Source organism: Gossypium raimondii, chromosome 7, assembly GCF_025698545.1.
Source record: "Gossypium raimondii isolate GPD5lz chromosome 7, ASM2569854v1, whole genome shotgun sequence".
NCBI lineage: Eukaryota > Viridiplantae > Streptophyta > Magnoliopsida > Malvales > Malvaceae > Gossypium > Gossypium raimondii.
In genome coordinates, this window is record NC_068571.1 from 11,993,689 (window position 1) to 12,013,729 (window position 20,041).

Genomic DNA, 20,041 nt, shown 5'->3' on the forward strand with positions numbered 1-20,041 from the left:
ATGAATAGTTCATCAATTCCAAATTATTCAATCCTTTGGAAAATTATTTAACTGAATTTGAAATTGATGAAAAAATAAAAAATCCATGCATTGATTGTGTTAAATTCTTTTCAGGGACAAGATAATAGCTTTTATTGGAAAAAAAGTTTAAGGAACTTCCAGCAACTACAGATGTTTTAACACCATCAGTTAATCAACCACCCAAGCTTGATTTGAAACAACTGCCATGTGATCTGAAATATTCATTTTTGGGTGAGAATGAAACTTTTCCAGTCATAATTTTCTCAAAACTTGATGCACACCAAGAAGGTAAGCTACTAAAAATTTTGAAAATGTATGAAAATGCATTAGGATGGACCATAGTTGACATAAAAGGAATTAACCCATTGATTTGCACACATAACATTTATTTAGAGGAAAATGCTAAACCCTCTAGGCAAATGCAATGAAGGCTTAATCCTAATATGAAAGAAGTGGTGAGAAATAAAGTCATTAAATGCTTGGATAATGGAATCATTTATCCTATTTTTGACAGCAAATAGGGAAGTCCTACCCACTTTGTACCCAAGAAATCTGGGGTCACTGTAGTAAAAAATGAAAATAATGAATTGATCCCAATTAGTACTGTTACTGGTTCGTGCATGTGCATTAACTATAGGAAACTTAATTCAGTAACCAAAAACGGTAATTTCCCTTTACCTTTCATGGATCAAATCTTAGAAAGATTTGTGGGGCATGAATTTATTGTTTTCTAGATGGATATTCTAGGTATAACCAAATTGCAATTTCACTTGAGGATCAAGAGAAAACCACTTTCACATGTCCTTTTGGCACTTTTTCATATCGAAGGATGCCTTTTGGATTATGTAATGCACCAACAACGTTTTAGAGATGCATTCTTTGTATTTTTAGTGATATGGTTGAACGCATTTTAGAAGTTTTCGCAGATGATTTTTTTATTTTTGGTGATTCATTTGATTACTTATCCAATTTAGAAAAGGTTTTAATCAGACGTAAAGAAAAAAAATTCTTCTTAATTGGGAAAAATGTCATTTCATGGTCACTAAAGGAATTTTTTTGAGACACATAGTTTCTTCAGAAGGGATTGAGGTAGACAAGTCAAAAATTGAGTTAATTTCCATTTTGCTAGCACCAAAAACTGTAAAGGACAATAGGTCTTTTTTAGGACACGCATGATTTTATAGGAGATTTTATAGGATAGTGTGTTTGAATAGGCTTAAAAGTGTGAAATGGCTTTTGGAAAACTTAAAAGTATGCTCACTTTTGCTCCTATTATGAAACCCCCTAATTGGTCTTTACCATTTGAAGTAATGTGTGATGCTACTGATTACACTGTTGGTGCTGTGTTAGGACAAAGGAAAGATAAGAAACCAAATCTCATTTATTATGCAAGTAAAACTTTAAATAGTTCTCAAATGAATTGTTCTACTATTGAAAAAGAATTACTTGCAGTAGTTTTTACATTGGAAAAATTCAGATCTTACCTTGTTGGATCATCTGTTGTTGTCTTTAGTGATCATGTAGCTTTAAAATATCTTACCTTGTTGGATCTTACCTTCTTCTTCAAGAATTTGACATCACCATTCGAGATAAGAAATGAGTAGAGAATGTTGTGGTTGACCATTTTTCAAGACTTGTTTGTGATAAATCTTTTGAAACTTCACCCATTAATTGTATTTTTCCTAATGAGCAACTTATAAATATCTTTGTTATACCATGGTTTGTTATCATTGCTAATTTTCATGCTACAGGAAAAATTCCATCTCAGTGGAAATTTTTTTTCTGAGGTAAATTTTTTTTTCAGATACTGCCCAAATCAAATTTTTCGAAGATGCATACCTGACAATGAGGTACATAGTGTCATTAATTTTTTTCATTCTGAGGCATGTGGTGGTCATTTTTCATCCAAGAAAACTGGTGCAAAAGTTTTCTAATGTGGATTTTGTTGGACAACCTTATTTAAGGACACTTATAATTTTTGCAAATCATGTGAAAATTTCCAAAAATATGGATCCATTTCAAAACGAAAAATGATACCTTTGAATCCAATTTTGGTGATTGAAATTTTTGACTATTGGGGTATTAACTTCATGGGACATTTTCCATCATCGTTTGGTTTTTTATTCATTTTGGTTGCAGTAGATTATGTTTCAAAATGGACAGAGGCAAATCCATGTCGAAATAATGATCACAATATTGGGAAATGTGCTTATATTGTAGTGAATATGTAACTGCTTTCTATTTATTTGAATGATGAAAAAAATAAATAAATTTAATTTCACATTTCACTATTATGTCTTTTTTATTTATGTCTTTTATATTTTGCATGCATAGCAAAATTGTGACAAGTAAATATTAGCTCATAGATCGTCTAAAGTTCAAACTGAATATTAGTAGCATTGTAAGGAACGTTTACATTGCGAGAAAGAGGACATACTTCAGTAGATAATCTAAATTAGTCTATAATCCCATAAAAGAATCAAAGTGAGCATTTGATTCAAATACTAAGAATGATTATTATGTTGTCTACAATTCCAATTAGGGAGATGGCTAGTCTTGACTCCATGAGTAGAGCCATAGATGTATTCATTGGTAGAATGATACACTGGACTGAACCTAAGATGAATTAATTTTGAATCCGTTTGTGAATTAATTCACTTGTGATGTTCATGGTGTGATTTACCTAAATCCTGAGTTAGTCACTGACCAGACGTATGCAACTCATGTGCTTTGATATAAGTGGAGGCTTATGCTCTAAAGATGATCGAGCCCATTGGGGTACATGACTTGTGTATGCTTTACTAGCAACAATGGAATTCATAGCTCAATTAAAGAGTTAATGATATCCTCTCATTGGTATTATGTGGATTGAGAAATATGGAACGTGACCACAGGTTGCTTGTTCTCGAACGAGCAATTTATCACAGTTATTTGTTGATAGTGATCATAATAATCATTAAGAAGACACAATGGTGACAATGAGATAAAATAGGATTGTATTGAGTGAACGGATTTAACTCACAAAAGAATCAAGGATATCATATGAGGGTAACACACACATGAAGAGGTCATTGGACAAAGCAATTGGATGAATAGCTTTCCTAAAGAGTATACAATAAGGAGTTTTCAATCATGGTACTTCTTGTGGACTGACTCCATGATTAAGTAATTGTGAATTATCGGAACGATGCTTCTGAACATAATTGTAATCACTAAACCCTAATTGTATATGTCCGATTGGTCCCTCCACTAGCTTAACAAAAGCTCAATCAGACTGCATTTGAATCAGAAGAAAACTCTACGACTTTGAGAATAATTAAATTGAGTCGATTTATTCAGTATGGAATTAAATTAGGTGGTCGTAAGAATTTTTCAACTAGAGAATTTGATTAAAGAATTTTCTTGAAAAATTAATTTGGAAAATCTAAGTGATTTTTGGAAAAATTAATTTTGATAAAGTAAAATTAAATTAATCAAATCAATTAAAACTAATATGATATTTTTGGACGTTAATTTTCAAGCCAGACAATTGGCCCAATGGGCAATTGAACTTGAAAATTGGACCTGAGATCATAAATTGGGCCCAGTAGCCCAAAATTGAGACCAAGACCCAAAAAATGGTCGAACCAATCCTGATACATGAAACTGGGCTGATGGTCCAATCGGCGGCTAGATCGGACCGGTGGGGTTGGCAATCGACACAGACCGAACCGACAAGCAATTAACTAGCTCGAGTGCCGTAAGGTTGTTAGTAAGGCTTTGACGACATACACGGTGGCTAGCGGTTGTTGGTCGTCAATGGTTAAGCAGTGGAAGAGTTACATTCCTACTAGAATTCCACCAGAAAATTTGATTTCAGATTAATTATTCCAAAAATAACATTATTTTAATAGTTATCTAAATGGTATTTTATTAATTTAATATTAAAGTGATTATCTTAATGTTTAATTTAATTTAATGTATATCTTGTAGATAAGCATTCTATTATTTTAATAAGATTTAATATTAATTTTAATATAATATTTATCTTGATAAATATTATATTAATTTAATATTAAAGTGATTAAGTTTAATCATAGTTGAACTCTCCAAACTCTCCTTATATAAAGAGAGCCTTGGGTCATTATTTACACACACTTGAATTCAAGAGAAAGTTGTAGAGAGAAAATTCTCTGAAGAGATTATTCCAGAAAATTTCTAGAGATACTTTTCTGATTTACAACTTGACCCAAAATTTTAAAGAAATTACAAAATTACCCCACTGGTAATTTTTGTGAAAAGTTTTCTGATTCGAAGCGAGCCCACACTCGGCAGACGTGAGCTTGAGGATAGCGGAGAAGACTACTCGGTCGAAACACTCATCCTAAAAAAATAAAAAAAATGTACAATTTTTTTCGATTAAGTGTTTATTACTTTAGATATCACAACCAAGATCTTGTTTTGGAAAAAAAATTAAAACTCTAGTTTTTCCCTAAATTTATTTTTCGATATGTTTTCCAAACCCTTTTTTCCAACACACAAAATAGTGATTAATTTTTTAAAAGAAAATATTTTAAGTCAATTTGGGATTCCTCGATCTATTATAAGTGATGGGGGCACACATTTTTGCAACAAAAATTTTGAATCATTAATGAAGAAATATACCATTACACACAAAGTTGCAAATAGGGAGATTACGAACATTTTGGAAAAAAATAGTTAACCCAACTCGCAAAGATTGGTCTCTGAGACTTAATGATGCATTATGGGCTTACCGAACTACTTTCAAAACATCATTAAGCATGTCTCCCTATCAATTAGTTGATGAAAAATCTTGTCATTTACCTATGGAAATGGAACATAAGGCATTAGGCAATTAAAATGCTTAACTCCAATATTGATGATGCTTCTAAGTTGCGAAAGTTGCAAATTAATGAACTTGAAGAACTTAGAAATAATGCTTATGAGAATTCAAAAATAAATAAAGAAAGAACCAAAGCTTTTCATGACAAGATGGTGTTAAGAAATTTGATGTTAGACAAAAGGTTTTCCTCTATAACTCCCGACTTCACTTATTTCCCAGAAAACTAAGATCAAGGTGGAGTGGTCCATTTGTTATAAAGCATGTGTACCCTCATGAGGCAGTTGACATTGAGAATCCAAAGAATGGTAATGTATTCAAGGTAAATGGACAAAGACTCAAATTATTCCTAGAAAATCAATTTTCTTAAGATGAAATTCTTTGTCTTTTCGATCATTGTTACAAGAATGTTTAGGTGTAAATATATATTTTACTAATTAGAAGTTTATATTATTATAAATATTATTATCGTTGTTATTGTTACTATTTATTTCAATTCTCTTTTGTTCTTTTTGTTTTGTCTTTTTACCTCGGTTAAATGGCAGATGGCGGTACTCCGTGGCTTTATAGTCGATCCCATCAGCTACCCATAAAATTGATATTGTATATTCTTACTTTTAAAATTTCTCCAATTCAAATCCTTTCACTCTTCTCTCCCATCTCTTTTGTTTTGCTTTCAAAGTACTCTAATTTTATTCTCAAACTTTTTATTTCAAAATGGATAACGTTGTTTCAAAGTTGCACAAATGATTTTCTCATCTCCCAGAAATATGATAGTGAAGCTTTGCAAAGTTAGATACGAGAGAATAGGGATGCTCATGCATAAGGGCATGCCTACAGACATTCGAGTGATCATTGAAGGAAAGGTATGGTTTGAGGAATATCTTTCTTTTTTGTATTTACCTAGAAAAGGTAGGAGCAGTTATGCAAGAAAGTGAAGAGCAAAGTGCCTTAAAGTGATTTGTCACAAGTGTGTCAGATACAGTCAATGTCAACCTATTGGGATGGCATCTGTAAATCGAGAAGATAAAAATGTTCATTAAGGATAGATTGTGTAAGGAGAATTTTGAAGATATTTGAATTTCTCTTGAGACCCATCTAATGGAGTTGTGCAAAAAGAAATTCTTGATTTATGGTCTCAGCTCCAATATGAATGGAATCGTCTTAGGAATCTGACAATAAAAGACCCTGTTTGCTAGTTTATAAGAAAACTGGATGGAAAGCTGATCCTCGACTCATTGAAGGCATATAAGCCGTTACTGGACGTAAAATCAGAGGAAGATGTGAGCCACAATCACAACTACTGTAAATAATTCCCAACCTTTAATCTTCATTTGCAATAATCATATGTTTCATGCATTTTACATGATGTTTGTATCTATGTTATTTATCTTGTTCTCAACTATTTGAAAAAAAAAGGTTGTTGATATCGATATTTTATTACTGCCTGTTTCTAGATTTTCTGTTATGCGTGATGATTATTTTTCTCTTTCGTATTATTGTCTTGAGATTCATGTTTTTCTTTGTACCTGGTAATTCATTGTGGCATGCTCTTTTTTATTCCTTTTTCAATTTTCTTCTCGAGAAATATTTGCCGCTAACTTGTTTGTTTGTTTTTCTTAACATCTTACTTTCTCTTTCTCTTTTTATTATTACTCTGTGTGGTGTCCAAACCTTATATAATTCACTACTTCCTCATTCACATTTAGACACTAAAAAAAAACATGGTAAGTACTTCAACTCAAAAGTATGAAAAAATTTGTGTTTTTTGTGGATCTTATCCAGGAAAAGATAAAAATTTTATAGTTATGGCTATAAAATATGGCGAAGTGCTAGCCAATGAAAAAATTAAGCTAATCTATGGAAGGGGAAGTATGGGTTTAATGGGATCGATGGCTACTTCAGCATATGTTAAAGGGAGTTCAGTTTTGGGAATAATCCCAAGAGTGTTAAAAAAAAGCATTATGTGGACCAACCATTGGTAAAGAACTACTAGTTTGGAGTATTCTTGAATAGTTAGCGGTTATGTTCGACACTGCTGATACATTCATTGCCTTACTTAGAGGTTTTGGTACATAAGAGGAAATATTTTGCATAGCCTCTTGGTCATTTTTCTTCAAACATAAAAAAAAACTCATTGGTTTGCTTAATGTTAATGGTTATTATAACAATTTGCTCTCATTTTTAGATAATGCTGTGGAAAGTGGATTTGTGTTTTCAGAGAAAAGGAATGTCTTGATTGTTGTTACAACTATTGATGAACTATTTGTTAAGCTTCAAGCTTTTAAGTACCATCCAGATCTAATCACTCAACAGATTGTTGAATCAAGAAAAAGGAAAAGAGATTCTGACAAGCAAGAAATGAATTTAACTTTGTCTTTGTGACATTATCTGACTTTTTGGTTTAATTTATATTCATATTTATATTTATATCTACATTGTCGTGTTTCAGTTGTAGCAATATTGACCAACTATCATAGGTGATATCCTCTAAACTTCACTCATGATTTTGACATTGAGGACAATGTCCTAATTTGGCAAGGGGTAGGGGATACTCTTGTGAAAATCTTAAGTCTTTTTCAAAAAAAAAAAAAACACTAGTGGTTGTTATTGTAATCAAGGTGACAGAGTATGGAAATTAATCTTGAGACTGCACCTTATTAAAATGCCTACCCTTATTATTATTAAGTTTAAATATATATATATATATATATTGTAAAATGTAAGCAATGAGTGAATAGCATTCTTGAATTACATCATTTTATGTTGAAATGGAGGATAACGAGTAATCTTGACACCCATTTTCATTTTTCCTCTTTTTTTAAAAAAATTCTTTATGAGTTTTTTTTTATGTTTTTATGTGTGATGTTAGTAAATATTTTGCATAATCATTTAAGATACCTAGTACTTTTTTTTATGTTTTTTATGTGTGATGTTAGTAAATATTTTGCATAATCATTTAAGATACCTAGTACTTTTGAGATTTTAACATGCTTGCGAAGTACTAAACTATGTAAGCTTGAATAATTGATGATTATCGAAAGATTAGTTGCTACCCTATTTTAGAGTGTGTTTCGTAGGTTTTGTGTAATTAGGTTCTGTTAGGACTTTAACAATATTATCTTTTGAATTTTCTTTGATACATTGCCTACCTTAGATGATATGCATGACTTGTAATGGGTTGTAAGTAATATCTCAATCATGATCTTAGAATATATGGGTTGTAAGTAATACCTAGGCAATTTCTTTGGATTGTTTGAGCCTTTTGAGACAACCCTTGCATAAATTTTCTCAGTACCCTGATTTTGAACCTTTCAAGATTTTTTTCTTTTAATGTTTTTATCTTAACTTATAAAGCCTTAATTGCTAAATCTCAATCCTTTTGTTTACCCTAAGTATTTAGTGCTTACCAGGCATCCTTTTGCTTAAACATTAAATAAGATAAGTAGAAATATTAAGGTGAATATTTTAGGGTGAGAAAATGCATAAAGCATGGCTTCACTATACTTTTTATATACATCATGGTAAATGCTTTTTATGATTTGTAAGTAACTAATGCTTAAGATTTAAGCCTAAATTGACTTTTCATCCTACCTTAGCCCTAGCCTTATGTTACAAGCCAAAATACCTAGTGAACTTGTTATGCATATTGGAATCAAATTCAAGGAAAGGGGAACTATTAACAGACTTATGAAATCATGATCATTATGCTTAACTTACAACTTATTACTGTTTAATGCATTGATAAGATTGCACACTGTTAATTAGACACAAGCACGGAGTTCCAAGGTTTCTAATTTTGCCTAATTATATAAATATTCATGTGACTATTTATATTTTGACTAGCATCTATGATTTCTATGTTCATCATGACTTCTTGTTTTATAATACTTTTGTACTTTGTTCACATGTTATTTTAATTTTTGTACTATTTTTGGGTAGTAGCAAAATTTTTTTGTTTTGTTTGAGGACAAACAAAAGTGTAAGTGTGAGGGTATGATGAGTCATCACCATATGATTATTTTGTACTATATGTTACCTACATTTTCTTGGTTTCCTAAGCATTTTTATATGTTTTAAATTCATTTTAATGATTTGACTTTTTTTGTTTGTATTGTAAATATTGGTTATTTTTAGTGTTTTTCATGCATTTGGTTTCAATAAAATATTCCATGTGGAATTTGCAGGTAACACAAGTTTGGGAAGAAGATGTCAATACCTAGAACCATGAGATTAAATGCACTAAGCCTAAAGTTGATCCAAGATGATGAGTGAAAATTCAAAGCTTAAAGATTAAAAATTTGTAAGTCAGACACATTTAGAACTTTCAGTCGGAACACTTCTTAGTGTTTCGATCATGTATCAAGCTTCAGGAATCCATTTTAGGTGTACCTTATATCTTCGAATAGGGTATTTGAATATCGACTCAAATATTCAAACATCAACACCAAAATGCATCAAGAAGAAATCCAAAAGTAAAAGATAAAGTTACAAGTTTCACATTGATGGATAGTTTTGACGTATTTTCATGTTTGGCTCATATCTCCTAACACAATTGGAGTTTGGAGTTGAAATGTTTACAACATATAGAAAAAATGCAGATCATCAATAAACTCTTTTGGACTTTTCCCATTGAGAGCTGTCAACTTAGAAAAAATGAGTCATCTTTTAACATTTGAAAATTGCTTCAAAATATGACAAAGAAGTCGGCCTAGAAATTTATTATTAGCAAGTCCTTTGTATTGTCATTTTCCTCTTCACAAATTTCTATAAATAACCTTTTGTTTCAGCATAGGAGGCATCTTGAAGTTGAGTTCAAGATCATTTGCTTGTTACGTTCTTGTTTGTTTCATTATTTGTGTAAAAATTCAAGTTTCTTATTTCTAATATGTCTATTTCATCTAAGTTTGAGTTGTTTACTTTTGCTATGTTATTTTAAGTTTTCAATGCTGAGGTGAAACTCTTGGGAAATAATATTAAGGTAAATTCCTACTCATCATTTGAGCTAAAATTAATTATCAATCACTTGTTATAATCATACTTGTAAAGTAAGATATTTTATTTGTTATAGACAATATATGGTACAATGAATGCTTGGATAAATTAGCCTTGATTTGTTGTAGACATAAAATTGGTATAATAAATATTTGAAATATTTTATAAGTCTTGAAGTTATTAGGTGATTATAATACCATATGGTTGGATTAAACTTAAATAGTTGAACTGTCATATTGCACCATCCTTTACTTTTTGATTCATTTGCTAAACTCTTGGACTTATTGGAAAATCATTTTGGATGCTCCATTGATGGACATACCTTTTCTCATGGATTCATATGCTTAATTATTAGACGTACATTGTTAGATCATCCGATTGGAACCTTCATTTATGTGTTGAGTCTAATTGAGTAAAAACATTGACTATTAAAATTTAAACTTAATATGACATCAAGAGTTGATCTTCTAATCTCAGCATATTTTCTTCTAGGTATTTTCTTTTTATTGTTTTTAGTTAATTTCTTACGTTGACTTTTTATTTCTAGTGTTTCTGGCTGCTACTTCCATTATTAATGCTTATTCCAAAATCAAGTGTTAAATTTATGTTTTAGCATAATACTTGTAATATTGTAAGTTCTAATCAACTTCTCTGTGGATCAATCTCGAACTCCCGAGATTTTATTACTTGAATATAACCTGCACTTGGGTTGTAGACCTAGAAAGACACTGTCAGGTATGCGACTTCTACAGTATGTAGCATCATTCACAATAGTGAAATTCATAGCCCAAGACATGGGTAAATGATATCCTTTTCATTGGCATTACATGGTAGATGAAAAGTAAACGTGGTCACAGGTCGTTTGTCTTTGTGATGAATGAGTAAATTATTATTTGATAGTAATTGATTTTTCATGAAGGAAGATGTAATGGTTACCATGAGGTAAAATAAGATCATATTGGGAAAGCGGAATTATCCCTAAGAGATTAAGGATATCTTATGAGGGTAACACACTTATGACAAGGTTATTGGACGAGCACTGATCAAGTAACTTTTGTAATGGTATGTGATTGGGGTGAGCTCAGTCACGATACTATAGTGGAATGATTTCATGACCAAATGAATTTATAATTAATATGAGAAATTTTGGACCTTAATTATAAATCATTTGAGCCCTAATCACATATGTCCAATCGGTCTGGTCGCTAGCTCATTGACACCATAAATGAATTGCATTTTAAATAAAATGAACATAAATTGATAGAAATGGTAAAGTTGGAGGACTAATAAACATTTTGAAATGAATGTGATTTTCTCACTAAATGGAATTGACTTGGAAAATTAATTTATGGTTTTTTGAATTATCAATTAATTAATTAATTGATGTTCAAAAATAGAATTAAATTAATTGGTCATTGTAAATCTGTTGAATGTAGAAATTAAATATATTTTCGCATGGGTTATTTTACAATAAAGTTGTCATGATTTTAACGAAACTAGAATTAGATTGAGAAAATTATTTACTTATAAAAATTAATTATTTAAAATTAATTTAATAAATAATGTCTATTTTGGGAAATAGAAAAATATGTACTGGGTTGGATTAAATTATAAAGTGTTAGGTTAAAAGTTCAGAAAACACATATAATTGGACTCAATACTAGAGAGACCCGAATCTCAATCATAATACATATGCGAAGAAGCACATCTTATTTGCCTCACTCTCTCCTAGTTCAACTAGGAGATTGTTTTTCTTTTAATTAGATTTCTACTAATTCAACAAGGGTTTCACTTCTTTTCCCTACTAGTTCAACAAGGGATTTATAAAACTTTGAGATATTGTTTCTGTCTAAAAATAGTGAAAATTTATTTTTAAATACAAATTATATTTTTTGGAATAACAATTCTACCAATTTCAATTTGAGAGAAATTTTTGGTTTCCATTGAAAGTAAAGTAAATAATTTCTTATTATGTGTTTGATTTGAATTCATCACACTCGAAGCAGGATGTGACACGAAAATAGCAGAGAAGGTCAACCGGTTGAAAGCTGAGAACAAAAAGGATATGTCTAGTCGAAAACAAAGGTGCCATTTCGGGTGAAGTTATTGCTATAAATATCACAACATACTCGTTTTTCAAACTTTTAATTTTTCGCTGTGCAAGAAAACTGTTTTTAAATTGGATTTTTCCAACATCCAAAATAGTGGAATTCATGGCCTTATAAAAAGTAAATGATATCCTCTCATTGGCATTACATGATTAATGAAAAAAGAACATGACCACGGGTTATTTTTCATAAGACAAATTATTTAATTACTATGTGTTAGTAATTGACTTTTTCATATCGAAAGATATAATGAAAACCATAAGATAAAATAGGATCATAGTGGAAGAATGAATTTTATCCCAAAGAGATTAAGGATATCCTATGTGGGTAACACACTTATGAAAAGGTTATTGGAAGAGCACTTAATAAAGTAGCTTTCGTAATGGTATATAATAGCTGAAAAGAAAAAACTTAATTACAAATTATTTGACACCTAATTATATATGTCCAATCGGTCACTCCGTTAGCTCAAGATAGCCCAAAACAAATTGCATGTAGAGTCAATAGATTATGTAATGAATTAAAATGATAAGTAAGAGAAATAGATTGCATGTATCACTATCTGCAATGAATGTGTTTTCTCACTAAGTACAAAAGATGAATTAGAAATTAATTTAATTTAATTTCTTCGAATTATTATTTAATTCATTATAATTAAATAATTGGAGTTCCAAATGATAATTAATGTAACACCCCGACCCGTGTCCGTCGCCAGATTAGAGTTACGAGGCATTACTAAACAAAGCACACGTCCGAACAATTTACAAGTACACATAAACAAGTCTCTTAAATCAATCAAATTTTAAAGCATAAAGCTAACATAAACTCTTTATGAATTATTCCATATTTTAAAACGAACATATATATAGTCACATAAATCATAAACGAAAATATCAAATAAATCAAAAATCACTTTTTCATAATCGGCACACCATGCGTTTACATTCAATAACTTACATTGACTGAATATAATATACTTATCATTATAATTCTATATACAACTTAGTCATTAAAATTCAAATAACAAAACCAATTTACTTAAAACACATATATCCTTCCGGTTTATTATAACACAAGTCACTATTCAAATGGTCAAACCCAAATACAAAAGCTGGAAATAAACTTGCTAATTCATATGTTTTAGTAAATATCTATTTTCATTCAACTAAATTACATCATGCATAATTGATATTGCATAGTACCGAACTAAAATATATTGTTCCATAATTAGCAATTTATAACAAACTCATCGCTAATATATATATATATATATATAACATGTCCGTATGTAAGTAGGCTTAATACACTAATCATAACTAGTTCATTATGTACATATTAAACACTTATTAACCTATTACAAGCTTGTGCATGTGTGTACTCCAAATGGGTCATTTCGAACATCCATATTTCATTATCACTACAAAATTAATTAAGACATATTAGACCATTATAACACTCAAACCATAACATATTTATGTTTTCTTAATATTCTCCAAAACACATACTTATCAATATAAATATGAACCCCAAAACTAAATCATATAATCACTTACATTTTCAAATCAAACATAATTTAAATACACCACATGTATATACAATATTTCTAAATACCTAATTATCACATAACATAATCTTAATTCAACTAACATCCAATATTAATCTTATTGTCGAAACACATAACTAAATATCACCTTTTTATTCAACTCATATCACAAGACTTTAATATCTAACATAAACCAAATTTATCACATACATCTAACTTGAATATCTCATTCACATGCAAGCTCAAATCATGATCAAATGTAGTCAAATTCAAGCATAAAAATTAAAGACATCAAGCACCCATTCAAAAACACATAAAACCCAATTTAAACAAAATGATCATGAACAAGCCATTTTTAAACCAAACCGAACACAAGCATGGAAATTAAACCATTTTCGCATGGCTATTTATATATTAATGATCCAAAACTAACCAAAAACATAATCAAGCCTATACATGCCATAAGATAAAGTTCAAACTTTAACAAAATACCAAAAGAAGTCGATAGTGTGATAGACTATGCTGATGATCCCCGAGCTCGTAACGTGACTCCAAAATCTATAAAATAGAGGTAAACAAAAACACACACAGTAAGCTATAAAAGATTAAGTCATAAGCAAAAATTCATATATATATACTAATACTTATTCCATCATTAAGTTAAAATAAACCAAATATTCTAATATTTTGTACCATATAACACTTTAATAAAAATCACATTGTATTTTCATATAAACAAACCATATGGCCAAATACACATAAATATTTAACAAAGCCAAATTTTCAACAAATCATTATGCCAAAACATGCTTATATTCAAATGGTTAACTCATACTCTATATTTCATTTGAAACTATTATCAATTTAAAATAATCAACTTACCTTAACACTAATTAAGCAAATGGCTAACACATACCTGAATAATTTAGCTTTCTTAACACATTTATTTGCTTTTACTATTGCTCACATAAGATTTATAGAACATAGAACCTTGTATAAAACACCGACATAAAGTCTGCTAGGCACAAAGTCGATACATTTCACCGGCACAAAGCCTGCTAGACATAAAGTCTGATATAATTCACCGGCACTGAGCCTGCTAGGCATAAAGCCTGATGTAATTCACCGACATCAAGCCTGCTAGGCATTAAGCCTGAAAATCTCAAATACAAAGATGATCTTATGTATAATTCTTTATGTTTACATAAGTTTTACTCACTAACCGTATCTTCGTAAGAATTGAATTATATTCAATTCTTCATAGCAAACAAACATTCGAACCACATACGTATAATTTACAACATTAAAATTCAGCTCAAAGAATTTGTAACCTATATTCGAACCACATATGTATGTAAAATTCATACATTAAATTCAGCTCAAGAACTTTAAATATATATATATTCGAACCATATGTGCATATATATATATATATATAATTCATAATACTATGTTCAACTCAAAGAACTTATATCATACATTCAAACTTTATATATATAATTCATAACTTTAAATTCAACTGAAGAAATTAAATCTTACATTGAACTACATATCCATGTAAATTCTACTATTAGTTTCATATTATTGAACTTAAAGCATACTTTAGCTAATATACCGTAATCTATACCATTAATATCAACCTCCAAAATCAATTTCTATGTTCGGCTATCACATAGAAAAATCACTAAGTTTTATTCAATTTATATACTTTTAGTTCCAACTTACTAAATGTATGATAGATATATTTATATAAATTTCAAATTTATAACATTTAAATTTCTATTAAACTTACCTCGGACTGTGAAAAATTAAAATCGGATAATTAGTGACGATTTTGGTTTTTCCCCGATCTAGCTTCGATTTCTTTGGTTCTTGATCTAAACATATTCAAAATGAGCTAGTTTAAATATTATTAACTTCAATTTAATCCAAAAACACATAAATGGAAAATTACAAATTTGCCCCTAACATTTTACATTTTTCACAATTTAGTCTGAATTACACAAAACACAAAATATTCAAATTTTGACTATACTATGGTTGCCGAAACTTAATTATACTCATACAAGTCCATGCATTTCATTTATTTCGTATTTTAGTCCCTCAAAAATTTATTTTCACAATTTAGCCCTAAATACTCAAATTCATCAAAAATCCCAAGACAAAACATGTTAATCTAACACATATATTTCATATTTCATCAACTAACATCATAAAACTCAAACATCCATCAATGGCACATTTCAAAATCATCATCAATTCACAAAATTGAAGCATGGGTTTTGAAGAACACAAAACAACGATATCAAAAACGTAAAAATTATCAAAAACCAAACAAAGAACTAACCTTAATCAAAATTCAAAATGGCCGAACCCTTAGCTTGTTCTTTCCTTTTTCTTTTCTTTTACATTCGGTTAGTAGAAACAAAAAAATGATAATGGCTTTTTAACTTATGTTTGTTTTTATTATAATAACTTTATAATATATTATTTATTATTATAACCTTTATAATTATTATAAAAACTATATAATATATACATAGTGCCGTCCATCCATTAATTCAATGGTAAAATTTCAAAATGAAACCTTCATATTAGAAGAACAACCACTATTTGGCCCTTCTAAAAATAACCACTAAATTTTTATTTTACGCGATTAAGCCCTATTCTCAAATTAAGCACTCAAACAATAAAATTAATTCACGAAACTTTCACACATATAAATTCACACATAATAAACACAGAAAAAAAATATTAAAATATTTTTTAGACTCGGATGTGTGGTCCCGAAACCACTGTTCCGATTTGGGTCAAAATTGGGCTGTTACAATTAAATTAATTAGTCATCATAAATTTGTTGAATAAGACAATTAAATTAATTTCTTCATGAATTCTAATACAATAAAGTTTTCATGACTTTAACAGAATTACAATTGGGTTGGAAAAAATAATTTAATTGAGAAATTAATTTAGTTAAGTCAATTAATTTAATTAATTAATTAATTAATATTTTGGGTTATAGAAAATAGTTATTGGGTTGGATAAATCATAAATGTTGGATAAAAGTTCAGATAATGTATATAATTGTACCCAATAGATGAAAGGCCCAAATAAGTTCAGTTAATTAATAGGGGCGGCAAACCCTAGTATTTTACTAAGGGTGCTGTCACCCCTTGTGTTTCAGTTCTACTAGAACATTGTATTTTCTATTACAATATTATTACTTAATTAGACCTTATTTGAATGGAACTCTTGTATCAATTCTCTATATGTAGGAATTAAGAGTTAACCTATTGACATACACTTTTTAGCATCGATATTTTGTCAAAAAATAGAATTTATAAAATAAATTGCCACTATTTTTTATGAGAATACTCATAGTTTTTGATTAATAAAGACAATTAACTTTCCCAATGAAAGTTAAGTAAAATTTTCATTTTGTGCACTAGCTCGATTCATTTGAGCCCATATTCTAAGCGATTCGGGGTTCAAGGATAACGTAGAAAATCAATTAGTTAAAATTTGAGAAACAACCTAGACCGTCTTCGCACAAAGCACAAGTATAATTTCAGTTAAAGTTTACTACTATAAATATCGCAATGGCTCTATTTTAAGAAAAAAATTAAACTTTTGTTGTGTCCAAAAACACTATTTTCTAAACCAATTTTTTTAGCAATTGGTACTAAAGCCAAGTTGTGCTTGTTGAAAAATCAATTAAGAAAACAATTGTTATTGGTATAGTAGAAGTTTATAATTTTCTTAAAACCAAGTGTGTCTCCGTGGGAGGCACCGGTGTTGTTTGTTAAGAAGAAAGACGAGTCAATAAGGATGTGCATAGATTATCAACAGTTGAACAAGTAGACAATCAAGAATAAATACCTCTTACCGAGGATTGACGACCTGTTTGACTAGTTTTGAAGGGCATTTGTTTTCTCCAAAATTGATCTGCGCTCTAGTTACCATCAGCTCAAGGTCAAAGAGGCTGATGTTTATAAAACCGCCTTCAGGACTCGTTATAGTCACTATGAGTTCCTACTAATGCCTTTTGGGTTGACGAATGCCCTAGTGACATTTATGGATTTAATGAATCGGGTGTTCCAACCGTACTTAGACCAATTTGTAGTAGTTTTTATTAATGACATCCTGATTTACTCTAAAACTGAGTCTAAGCATGATACATTACCTTCACATTGTACTTCAGATACTCCGAGAAAAATAGTTTTATGCTAAGTTCAGTAAGTGTGAGTTTTGGTTATAGAAAGTTGATTTTCTAGGTCATGTGGTAACTGTGGAAGGGATCCGAGTCGATCTCAAGAAAATAGAAGGTATATTTGAGTAGAAGCAATCGAAAAATGTATCTGAGCTTTGTAATTTCCTAGGTTTAGCCGGTTACTACCAAAGGTTTGTCAAGGGATTTTCTCTGATTGCGTTAGCTCTGACAAAGTTGCTATGTAAGAATGCTCCATTTGTATGGTCTGAGGCACAGTAGTCTACTTTTGATAAGCTCAAGTCAGTTCTGACACAAGCTCCTATTTTAGTTCAACCAAAGTCGGGTCGAGAATTGTGGTATACAGTGATGTGTCACACGTTGGGCTAGGATGTGTACTAATGCAAGACAGTAAAGTGGTTGCTTACACGTCGCGATAGCTTAAGATGCACGAGGGTAACTACCCTACACATCATCTTGAGTTAGCTGCAGTCGTGTCTACTCTGAAAATCTAGAGGCACTACCTGTATGGTGAAAGGTGTATCATTTACACCGATCACAAAAGCCTCAAATACCTGTTAACTCAAAAAGAGTTAAATCTTCAGCAGCGTAGACGGGTTGAGTTACTAAAAGATTATGACTGCACGATAAAGTATTATCCGGGTAAGGCTAATGTGGTAGTTGATGCCTTTAGCCGTACGACGATGACTAATTTGAGAGCAATGTTAGCTCGTCTCAGTTTAGTTGAGGATGGTGGGCTGTTAACTGAATTACAAGTTAAACCTACTTGGGTTGAGTAGATTTGAGCTAAACAGTTGAGTGATGAGTCCTTAGTTCAGTGACTGCAACAAGATGGTTCAAATGAAACTTTCAATTTTAGCTTGAATAGTAATAAAGTTTTGTGTTTTAGAGGTCGAATTTGCGTACCTAATGATAAAGAGTTGAGGCAGTCGATCCTTCAGGAGGTGCATAGTAGTCCTTATGCTATGCATCCTGGTGAGAACAAAATGTATCGGGACCTCCGCAAACTCTATTGGTGACCCAAATTGAAATAGAAAGTAGTTACTTTTGTGTCTCACTGTGTGACGTGCCGAAAGGTTAAGGCTGAACATCAGTTGCCTTCCGATTTGCTTCAGCCAGTTAAGATTCCTCAGTAGAAATGGGAGCAGGTAACAATGGATTTTGTTAGTGGATTGCCTTTAACCCCACTAAAAAAGATTCAGTTTGGGTCACTGTTGATTGGTTGACCAAATCCACTCACTTCATCCCTATCAGAACTGATTATTCCCTGCAGAAGTTAGCTAAATTGTATATTGTAGAAATTGTGAGATTGCACGGGATTCTAGTCTCAATCATCTTTAATAGAGATCTTCCATTCACGTCTCAGTTCTGGAAGAAACTTCATGAGGCTCTAGGCACCCGGCTTAATTTTAGTACTACATATCATCCTTAGATCGACAAACAGTCTGAGCGAGTCATATAGATTCTAAAGGACATGCTTCGAGGTTATGTAATAGATTTCTGGGGTAGTAGGGAGGATTATCTATCGTTGACTCAGTTTTCATAAAATAACAGTTTCCAGTCTAGTATACAAATGGCACCCTACGAGGCCTTGTATAGTTGTAAGTGTCGTACTCTTCTATGTTGGACAGAATTAAGGGAACGCCAGGTTTTGGGTCTTGAATTAGTTTCTGAATCTGAGAACACTGTGAAATTGATTCAAGATCGTCTGAAAGCCACCTCTGATTGATAGAAGTCTTATGTTGATTTAAAAAGAAAATATATCGAGTTTTCTATAGGTGATCAAGTGTTTTTGAAGGTATCACCGTAGAAAAAGGTTCTCCGATTCGGACGCAAGGCAAGCTGAGCCCAAGATTCATTGGACCTTATCATATTTTGAAACGTGTCGAAGTTGTTGCATATTAATTAGAAGTTCTACCAGAGTTAGAGCGGATTCATGATGTATTTCATATCTCGATGTTGAAACAGTATTGGTCTGATCCGTCGCATATTGTTCCTATCGATGAGATTGAGTTGCGATCGGATTTAACATACGACAAAGAACCTGTTCAGCTCATAGATCGTGATGATAAGGTACTGAGGAAGAAAAATATTCTTTTAGTAAAGGTTTTGTGGTGTAATCATGGCACTGAGGAAGTCACGTGGGAACCCGAAGAATCGATCCTATCTGTTTGAATCAGGTAAATTTTGAGGCTAAAATTTCTTTTAGGGGAAGAGAGTTGTAACGCCCCAAAATTTTGAGAATTTAATTGTGAGACTCTGCAGTAATTAAATCTTTATATTTATGATTCTCTGTTCTGTTTTTG

General features: G+C 30.9%; 1 long non-coding RNA gene across 1 annotated transcript; it reads right to left on the bottom strand.

Annotated features, from left to right (window-relative positions):
• Positions 1 to 13,887: 13,887 nt before the first annotated feature.
• LOC105771423 (uncharacterized) lies at positions 13,888 to 15,389 on the bottom strand. Its single transcript, XR_001126500.2, has 2 exons — positions 15,300 to 15,389; positions 13,888 to 14,065 (listed from the first exon to the last, which is right to left on the bottom strand). It is a non-coding gene; the product is annotated as an uncharacterized LOC105771423 (long non-coding RNA).
• Between the last annotated feature and the right edge of the window lie 4,652 nt (positions 15,390 to 20,041).